The sequence below is a fragment of the Nematolebias whitei genome, chromosome 4, assembly GCF_014905685.2.
Source record: "Nematolebias whitei isolate Nwh7 chromosome 4, NemWhi1, whole genome shotgun sequence".
NCBI lineage: Eukaryota > Metazoa > Chordata > Actinopteri > Cyprinodontiformes > Rivulidae > Nematolebias > Nematolebias whitei.
The window spans coordinates 55086459-55095596 of NC_056501.1; the positions used below are offsets into that span (position 1 = coordinate 55086459).

The 9138-nt window shown below is 42.8% G+C and overlaps 1 protein-coding gene across 1 annotated transcript in view; it reads right to left on the minus strand.

Moving 5' to 3' along the window:
* LOC119408327 (fibroblast growth factor 4-like) overlaps positions 1-9138 on the minus strand; it is a 121638-nt gene that overhangs the window by 63464 nt on the left and 49036 nt on the right. The window lies entirely within an intron of this gene.

Here is a 9138-nt window from a genome sequence, read left to right on the forward strand (position 1 = left end):
AGAGTTTCTCTGCCAAACCACCTGTAAGGAGTAAACAAGACAAAACAATCAATTTCCTATACTGGTCTTTTTCCCTGGCCATCCTGACCGTGTCTTTCCTCTTCCAGGGGTTCCAGTCCACCAACGTGTATATATGTATATAAGAACCACTGTAAATAATAAACACTGTTCACTTTCCAGCTTGAGTCTTGTGTCATTCTGGTTCTCGTTACAAACTGGGTACCTTGAGTTACAACAGAAATGCTCCAGCCTAACAAAACCTAGAATGAGACCAGGAACGAACAAGATTCGTCCTCTTCTCAAGCTGAGCGAATTGACCAACTAGAAGAAATGTCAAAACAAGTCCTAATTCAACAACAAAAGACTCAGTCTAACTTACAGGAGCTTGGAGGGATGGTTTTTTTCTATTAATCAGAGACTTGCTCCCTCTCCACCTACAGCCCCAGCTGTTCCACCAGCAACAAGTCCCATCGACAACAGCCCCGTAAATACATCAACTAACGAAGAACTGTTTGTCAAACCTTCAGAGCTTTTTTTCTGGGGACCCTGATCAATGTTATGGCTTCCTCCTCCAATGCAAACTCGCCTTCAAGGGGGCCCCTCAGCGCTACTCCACAGACATCACTAAGATCACGTACTTTTCCAGTCGACTCAAAGGTAACGCTCTTCGGTGGGCAACTTCATTTCTACACCAACACAACGTGGATACCATTTCTTTCGACGATCTTCTCACCGAGTTCCGCAGGATTTTCGATCGGCCGCTGCAACAACCCAACGCAGAGAAGCGTTTGCTGGGATTATGTCAGGGCCGGCGACCTGTATCCGAGCACGCCCTCGAGTTCCGCATTCTCGCCACACAGGCTGGATGGAATGAGAGAGCGCTACAAGGTACGTTCTAAATTCCTTGTTGGAGTACATTAAAGACCAGATTGCGGCACGAGATGAGCCACCTAGTTTTGACGCACTAATACATTTAGCAATATTCCTGGACGAACGCTTCCGGGAACGACGAGGAAAATGAGACAACAACTCCCAGAGGGACGCCTCTTCCGGTCTTGCCACGTCATCAGGAGAGTTTCGCAACTACAAGCCTGTTTTAGAGAACTACAAATCCCAGGTTTATATGAATCCTGTTCCCACGACTAACCTAGCGCTGCCTGAACCAGAACCTATGCAGGTGGGACATACACGCTTAACACCTGATGAAAGACAATGACGTCGGGAGTCAAAACTATGTTTTTATTGTGGGAAAGATGGACATTATGTAGCATCTTGCCCATTTTGTGGAAACAAAGATGCCCACTGGTAAAGCGGGAGCTCTTCCTCTTTCACTCCCCTTCATAGACTTACACTCCCCACAGACATCCAAGTTAACCAAAACCGTTTCCCTATTGTGGCTTTGAGCGATTCAGGTGCTGAGCAAAATTTAATCAGCCAAAATCTGGTCCACTCCCTGTTCAAGAAATTCAACCTGTTTCCATAGCAGGAGTCACTGGTGAGTTCCTGGCTCAGATCCACTTTAAAACAGCTAATCTGCACCTAATAACTTCTGGGAACCACCACAAATACATTGCTTTTTCATATTCGACTCAAACAACACCCAGTGTATTTTAGGATACCCATGGTTGAAGCAACATAACCCCCATATAAATTGGGAACTCGGGAGGGTAGAGAAATGGAGCGACAGGTGTCTTAAGCACTGCCTTCGTTCTGGTATCTCCAACCACTCCAGACATGACTCGTTCACAGAAGAGATTGACTTGTCATCCATTCCCCTCGAGTATCACAACCTGGCCCAAGTATTCAGTAAACAAAAGGCTTTATCTCTGCCTCCTCATAGGCCATATGATTGCTCCATTAACCTTCTTCCTGGGGCGCCGCTACCGGCCAGTCGTCTCTACAACCTGTCAGGCCCCGAGAGAGATTCTATGAAAACTTACATTGAGGAATTCCTCGACTCTGGGATTATTCGCCCATCCACCTCTCCTATGGGAGTGGGGGTTTTTTTGTAGCCAAGAAAGACAAGACCCTTCCCCTATGTATCGACTACCGTGGACTTAACAACACTACTATAAAAAAATAAATACCCCCTTCCGTTAATTGATTCTATTCACGAACAATTGCAATCTGCCACAATCTTCACTAAATTGGATTTAAGAAAAGCTTATCACTTGGTCCGTATAAAACATGGAGATGAATGGAAAACGGCTTTTCGAACCCCCCTTGGACATTTCGAGTACCTTGTTATGCCCTTCGGCCTGACCAACGCTCCTGCTGTCTTCCAGGCATTAGATAACAACGTCTTAAGAGATTTTATCAGCTATTTCGTATTCGTAAATCTGGACAACATCCTCATCTACTCTAAAGATAAGAATAAACACACTACACAAGTTAGGACTGTGCTTCAGAGACGGTACGAGAATCAATTATTCGTAAAAGGTGAAAAGTGTGAATTTCATGTGTCGTCTGTCTCCTTTTTGGGATTTATCTTTGGGGAAGGACATTACAGAACGGACCCTGAGAAGACCAAGGCAGTGGTGGAGTGGCCAGTTCCTGAGACCAGGAAGCTATTACAACGCTTCCTGGGATTTGCAAACTTTTACAGATACTTTATAAAGGACTACAGCCGCATCGCCGCATCATTGTCAAAGCTTACCTCCATCAATAGGACATTCAGATGGAACCCTGAAGCAGATGCAGCCTTTGGTAAGCTCAAACAACTTTTCTCCTCCACACCCATCCTCTGTCATCCAGACCCCAAACATTAGTTCATTTTGGAAGTAGACACATCTGATACTGTGGTAGGAGTGGTGCTGTCCCAAAGGTCTCCCAGTGATAATAAAGTGCACCCATGTGCCTTCTTCTCCCGGCACTTGTCCCAAGCGGAACGGAATTATGACGTGGGCAACCGGGAACATCTGGCTGTAAAATTAGCCTTAGAAGAATGGCGCCACTGGCTAGAGGGCACTGAAATTCCTTTTTTAATATGGACAGACCATAAGAATCTGACCTACTTGAGGGACGCCAAATGACTGACCCCCAGACAGGCACGTTGGTCGCTGTTTTTCAACCGTTTTAATTATACCTTGACGTTCAGACCCGGTTCTAAGGATACCAAGCCTGACTCTCTCTCCCGCCAGTTTTCTTCCCCAGAGGTAACTGACTCTGAAGAGAACATCATCCCCCCGTCTGCATTGTTGGGGCCCTCACCTGGTCAATTGAGAGAGAGGTTCACGAGGCTCATAAGGATAAACCTGATCCTGGCACAGGACCCCCTGGAACATTGTTTGTTCCCTCTACTATGAGGTCTAAGGTACTCAAGTGGGTACACACGAATAAACTTTCCTGTCACCCTGGTACCTCACGCATGTTGTCGCTTATGAAGACTCATTTCTGGTGGCCTATGCTCTTCCAAGATGTTAAGGAATTTGTTGCAGCATGCGCTACCTGTGCTAGAAATAAAATGGGAAACCAACCCCCTGCCGGTCTGTTGCAACCACTTCCCACGCCCAGCCGTCCATGGTCACACATATCGGTGGACTTTGTTACAGGCCTACCACCATCAGAAGGTAACACAACCATTCTAACTGTCATTGATAGATTTTCAAAAGCAGCCCACTTCATTCCGCTACCCAAACTACCTTCTGCTCTGGAGATGGCTCATCTCCTTGTTCAGCATGTTTTTAGGATCCACGGCATCCCATCTGATGTGGTGTCAGACCGAGGCCCACAATTCATTTCTCAGGTTTGGCGCTGTTTTTGCAATACTTTGGGGGCATCCATCAGTCTTACCTTCGGTTACCATCCTCAGCCTAATGGTCAGGCAGAGAGGTGTGACCAAGAGTTGGAGACTACCCTACAGTACATTGTGGAACGCAACCCCTCGGCTTGGAGTCAACACTTGGTTTGGGTGGAATATGCCCACAACTCGCACAAATCTTCAGCTACAGGTATGTCTCCCTTTGAAGCCTCCCTTGGCTACATGCCTCCTTTGTTCTCCAGTCAGGAGACAGACATCACCGTACCCTCCGTTCAACACCAGTTCCGCCAATGTCGACGTGTCTGGCGCCAAGCCAAGGTGGCTCTCATACGCACAGCTGCCCAAAACAAGAAGTTTGCCGACCGCCACCATTCTGCTGCACCATCCTACCAGGTGGGTCAAAAAGTATGGCTCTCCACCAGAGACATACATCTAAAGGACACCCCCAGGAAGATGGCCCCCATGTTCATCGGTCCCTTCACCGTCATCAAAATCATCAACCCCTCTGCAGTTCGATTACATCTCCCTAGTTCTATGAAGATTCATCCCACTTTCCACGTTTCCCAAGTCAAGCCTGTTTCAGAGAGCCCATTATGCCCACCTGCCGACCTCCCTCCACCCGCCCGGTTGATCGACAATCATCCAGCCTTCATTGTTTGGACCATCCTGGATGTGCGACGCCGAGGAAGGGGATTCCAGTACCTCGTCGACTGGGAGGGATACGGTCCAGAGAAGCGTTCATGGATTTCCTGCTCATTCATCTTGAATCCCAGCCTCATCACTGCCTTCTTCAAGGTCCACCCCGAGAAGCGCCTCAGGTCGCCTGGGGGCGATTCTTGAGGGGGGGTGATGTAAGAGTAGCACTTGCTGCAGCCCCAAGATGGCCACGATTACCCACAGCTGACATTTGTCTACCTGATGAGCCCCAACTCTACATAAGGCTGCAGTCAAGTTATACTCTTCGTTGGAGTATTGATTCCTCTTTGGTATTTATGCTTCTAGCCAGTATTACTAGAGTTTAATGAAAAGACTTACCTTGTTTTTGTGTGCCCACAGTCATCCTGTCGTTTGGATCCAGTCCTGTTTTTACCTTGGTCCTGTGAAGCATTTTTACTATAAAGAAAAATTGATATGCATCAGTAATAACCAGTCTAAGGTTGCACTGTCATCTGGGTGTACCACCACCATGATGACATCTGGACCTTCCATGCCTCCTGCTGATCCAGTCCTCACAATCCTGTTCTGTCTGATCATTTTTTTAATTACCTTGGTGTTTAACATTAAATTACTACACAGTCACTGACTAAATTTCATCTTAGCGGGTGTTTATCAGAAAAGGCTGTAACCAAATTTAAAGATTTTCTTCTATCGTTTTCCTCTGTTTTGCAGAGTAATAAATCAGAGAGCAGTGACTTAAATAATCTGGTTGATAAATTTACAACTTATTTGCAAATTTCACTTAAAATAACTGCTCCACTGAAAAAGAAAGTAATTAATCAGAGGAGTCTGGCTCCTTGGTTCAATTCTGAGTTACATACTTTAAATCAGGCATCTAGAAACCTGGAAAGAAAATGGTGCTACACTAACATTGAAGAATTTTACTCATCTTGGAGAGATAGCCTGCCAACATGTAAAAAAGTGCTCTGTAAAGCTAGAACTTTATATTATTCATCTTTCATTGATGAGAAAAAAAATAACCCTAGGTTCCTTTTCAGTATCATAGCTAGTCTAAATACCCTATCTCTGCTGAACCATGTATCCCTACAACTATAAGCAATGATGAGTTCACAAGATTCTTTATAAATAAAATTAGTTAAATTAGGGAAAAAAATTAAAACCAACCTTCCTACTATCGTCTCTGTTTCCGTATCTGATGAGACAATTTAAAAATGTCACTAGAACTTGATTTATGTTTGGACTGTTTTTGTCCTGTTGAGCTCTCTGAATTGTCAAACCATCCATATGTATGCTAGATCCCATCCCATCCCAACCAGGGTATTTAAATACATATTTCCTTTAATTAATAATCACCCCTTGGATCTGCTTAATTTTTCTCTAATGAATGATTGCATACCATAGAGCTTTAAGATTACTGTAATTAAACCTTTACTTAGGAAACATAACCTTGACTCAGGAATCCTAGTCAATTATAGATCTATATCTAATCTAAATTTCATCTCAAAATTCTAGAGAAAATGGATGCAAGTCAGTTGCGTGAACATCTACATAGAAATATACTGTTTGAAGAGTTTCAGTCAGGGTTTAGAGCTTACCATAGCACAGAAACAGCACTGGTGAAAGTTACAGTACTAATGATATTCTCATGACCTCTGACAATGGACAGGTGTCTACACTGGTCATGTTAGATCTCAGTGCTGCATTTGATAAAGTTGATCACAATATTCTACAAAGTACTACAGAGACATGAATATGATATTGGGATTACAGGAATGGCTCTAAAATTGGTTAAAATCATATTTATCTGATAATTACAGTTTGTAAATGTAAGTAATGAATATTCGTCATACACCAAAGTTAGTCATGGAGGTCCTCAGGGTTCAGTGCTTGTACCAATACTCTTTACTAGGGGTGCACCGATTTCAATTTTCTTGCCTATCACCGATCGTTAGAAAGACTGATCTGCCAATTCCGATTTTGTCCGATACCGATTTTTTTTATATAAGCGACACTGTCATATGTTATAAGGTCACAATGCACCTTCAATTTTCCATTCTTATTTTATTGTAAAATCCTAGAAACAATACAATCTTGTTGTTTTAACTTGTCATGAGGTAGTATTCTGAAATATAAATGAAGTTAGCACAATTGTTGTTAAAACTATAAAAATTAAGGAAATCAGGGCCCAATCGGCCATCCTTAAAATAACTCTTAACTGGAGTTAGTAGGAGAGATCATATCGCTCCAGTTTTAGCTTCTCTCCATTGGCTCCCTGTCAAATTCAAAATTGCATTCAAAATCTTACTTCAAACCTACAAAGCTCTCAATTATCTAGCTCTATCTTATAGTTGAGATCTTGTTGTTCCATATTTTCCTAACAGAGCACTTCGCTCTCAAACTGCAGGCTCACATGCGGTTCCTAGAGTTTCCAAAAGCAAAATGGGATGAAGATCTTTCAGTTATCAGGCTCCTATCTTGTGGAACCAACTTTCACTTTTTGTCCATGAGGCTGACACATTGTTCAGTTTTAAGACTGGGCTTAAGATTTTCCTTTTTGATAAATCCTATAATTAGGGTTGGCTTGTTAAGCTATAGGCTTAGACTACTAGAGGACAAATTGATCTCATTTCCTTAAATGAATTGCTAAAATTGAATAGTTTACATTTGATATTATTTCTATCTTAAAAAGTGATTCTCGACCTGCCACTGTGTATCTGTTCCTCCTTTCTGTCCTCTCAAACCCAGCTGGTTGAAGAAGATGGCTGCTTGTCCTGAGCCTGGTTCTTGGTGCTAAAGGTTTCTTTCTCATGAGGGAGCTTTTCCTTTCCACTGTTACCTTCATGCTTGCTCAAAATGAGAGTTCTGCGATGGAGTTAAATTCAAACAATCTGCTCCTCAGATAAATAATGTTAACAGTGTATGAATGTGTGACACTATAGACAACCCTCAGCATCCTTTTCATCAGACTGTCATACAACAACAGAGTGTCTTCAGTCAGAGGCTTCTTCAAATCCGTTGTAGGACAGACCGCTACAAGAGATCCTTCCTGCCCACAGCCATGAGCATCTATAACAACTCATTAATGAAACCAGGATGATGAGTTACCACAACATATAATTTCCCTCTGGGATTAATAAAGTATTTTTGAATTGAATTGAATTGAATATCAAAGCACTGATTAGTCTCTTTAGAATGATTTGTTCAATTAGCTTTGTAGAGCTCTAGTAGAGTGCTGTATGAATGGGTAAATGAGGGCACAGATTGTAGTGTAAAGCACTTTGAGTGCCTGGATAAGATAGAAAAGTGCTATATAAGTGCAGTCCATTTAACATTTAACATATTTTTGTATATATGACTGTTTCTGTTCAGTGCCCAGAGACGACTTCTGTTGTGACTTGGCCCTATATAAATTAACTGAATTGAAATTGACTTAAATCGAGAGCGTTGCCTTTTTGACTGAGCTCTTTCTTCACCATGACCAACTGATGCAATGCCCTCATTACTGAGGACAAGGCCCAATCCCATTGATCAATTTCCCACTCCTTCCTAACATCACTCAGGAATAAGATGCTCAGATACATACATTCCTCTACCTGAGGCAAAAAATATATTGATCTAGCTAATTCCCTATTGGATCAGGTGCAGCAGAGTAGTACAGTGGGGGAGTGGTGGCGCAGAGGTTAGAGAGGTGGGCTTGTGATCCGAAGATCGCCGGTTCACGCCCCGGCCCCGACAACATCAAAATTGTGGGTGGGGTAGGTGAAACACCCACACTTGCCCCCACCCTCATTCGCCCCACTCTGGGCCCATGAGCAAGGCCCTTAACCCCCACCATGTGCTCCCTAAACAGGTCTCTCTTGAAAATGAGTTCTCGTGGCTCAATGAGACTAACCTGTATAAATAAAGGCTAAATGAAAAAAAAACAAAACAAAAAAAAAAACAGTGGTAGTGTGCTTGGCAGTTTCTACTTGCTGTGGATTATTCTTCTACATTGTTGCATTGAACGTGTGTTGCCTGTAATTTTGGTTAGTCTGTTACATACCCGTATAGCTTGGAAAATGGCCTTTTTCAGACTGCAGGTTTACTTGTTGTTCCTAGTTTTCAAAAGCAGAATGGGAGACAGAGTTTTCAGTTATCAGGCTCCTCTCTTGTAGAACCAATGACTTGGGGTGTCCTTTTCTGTCCCTTAGTTATGCTGCTATAGGCTTAGACTGCTGGAGGACAAATTGGCCACATTTCCTCACTCTGCTGCTGTCTTTATTTGCTCTGCTCTACCTGTTTTGTATTTCTACCTGTTTTGTATTTGTAATAATTTCTGACCATAACTCTTTTTTTTTGTCTTTCTTCCGATAGGGGATACATCTAGACCTGTCATTCTGTGTTCATTTGTCTCTCCTTTATGTCTTCTCAAAACAGCAGAAGCAGATGGCTGCTCGTCCTGAGCCTGGTTCTGTTGAAAGTGTCTTCCTGTTAAAAATTTGTTTTTCCTTTCCACTGTAGCCTGCTTGCTCAGAATGGGAGACTGTGACGAATTGAAGATTCAACATAATATGCTGGCTTCCTTAAATAGATAACTTTACTAATTGGCTTTTTTTTTAATATATATATATATATATATATATGTGGATGTCTTTGTACAGTGCTCTGAGACAACTTCTGTTGTGACTTGGCACTATATATACTGTATATATATACTGTAT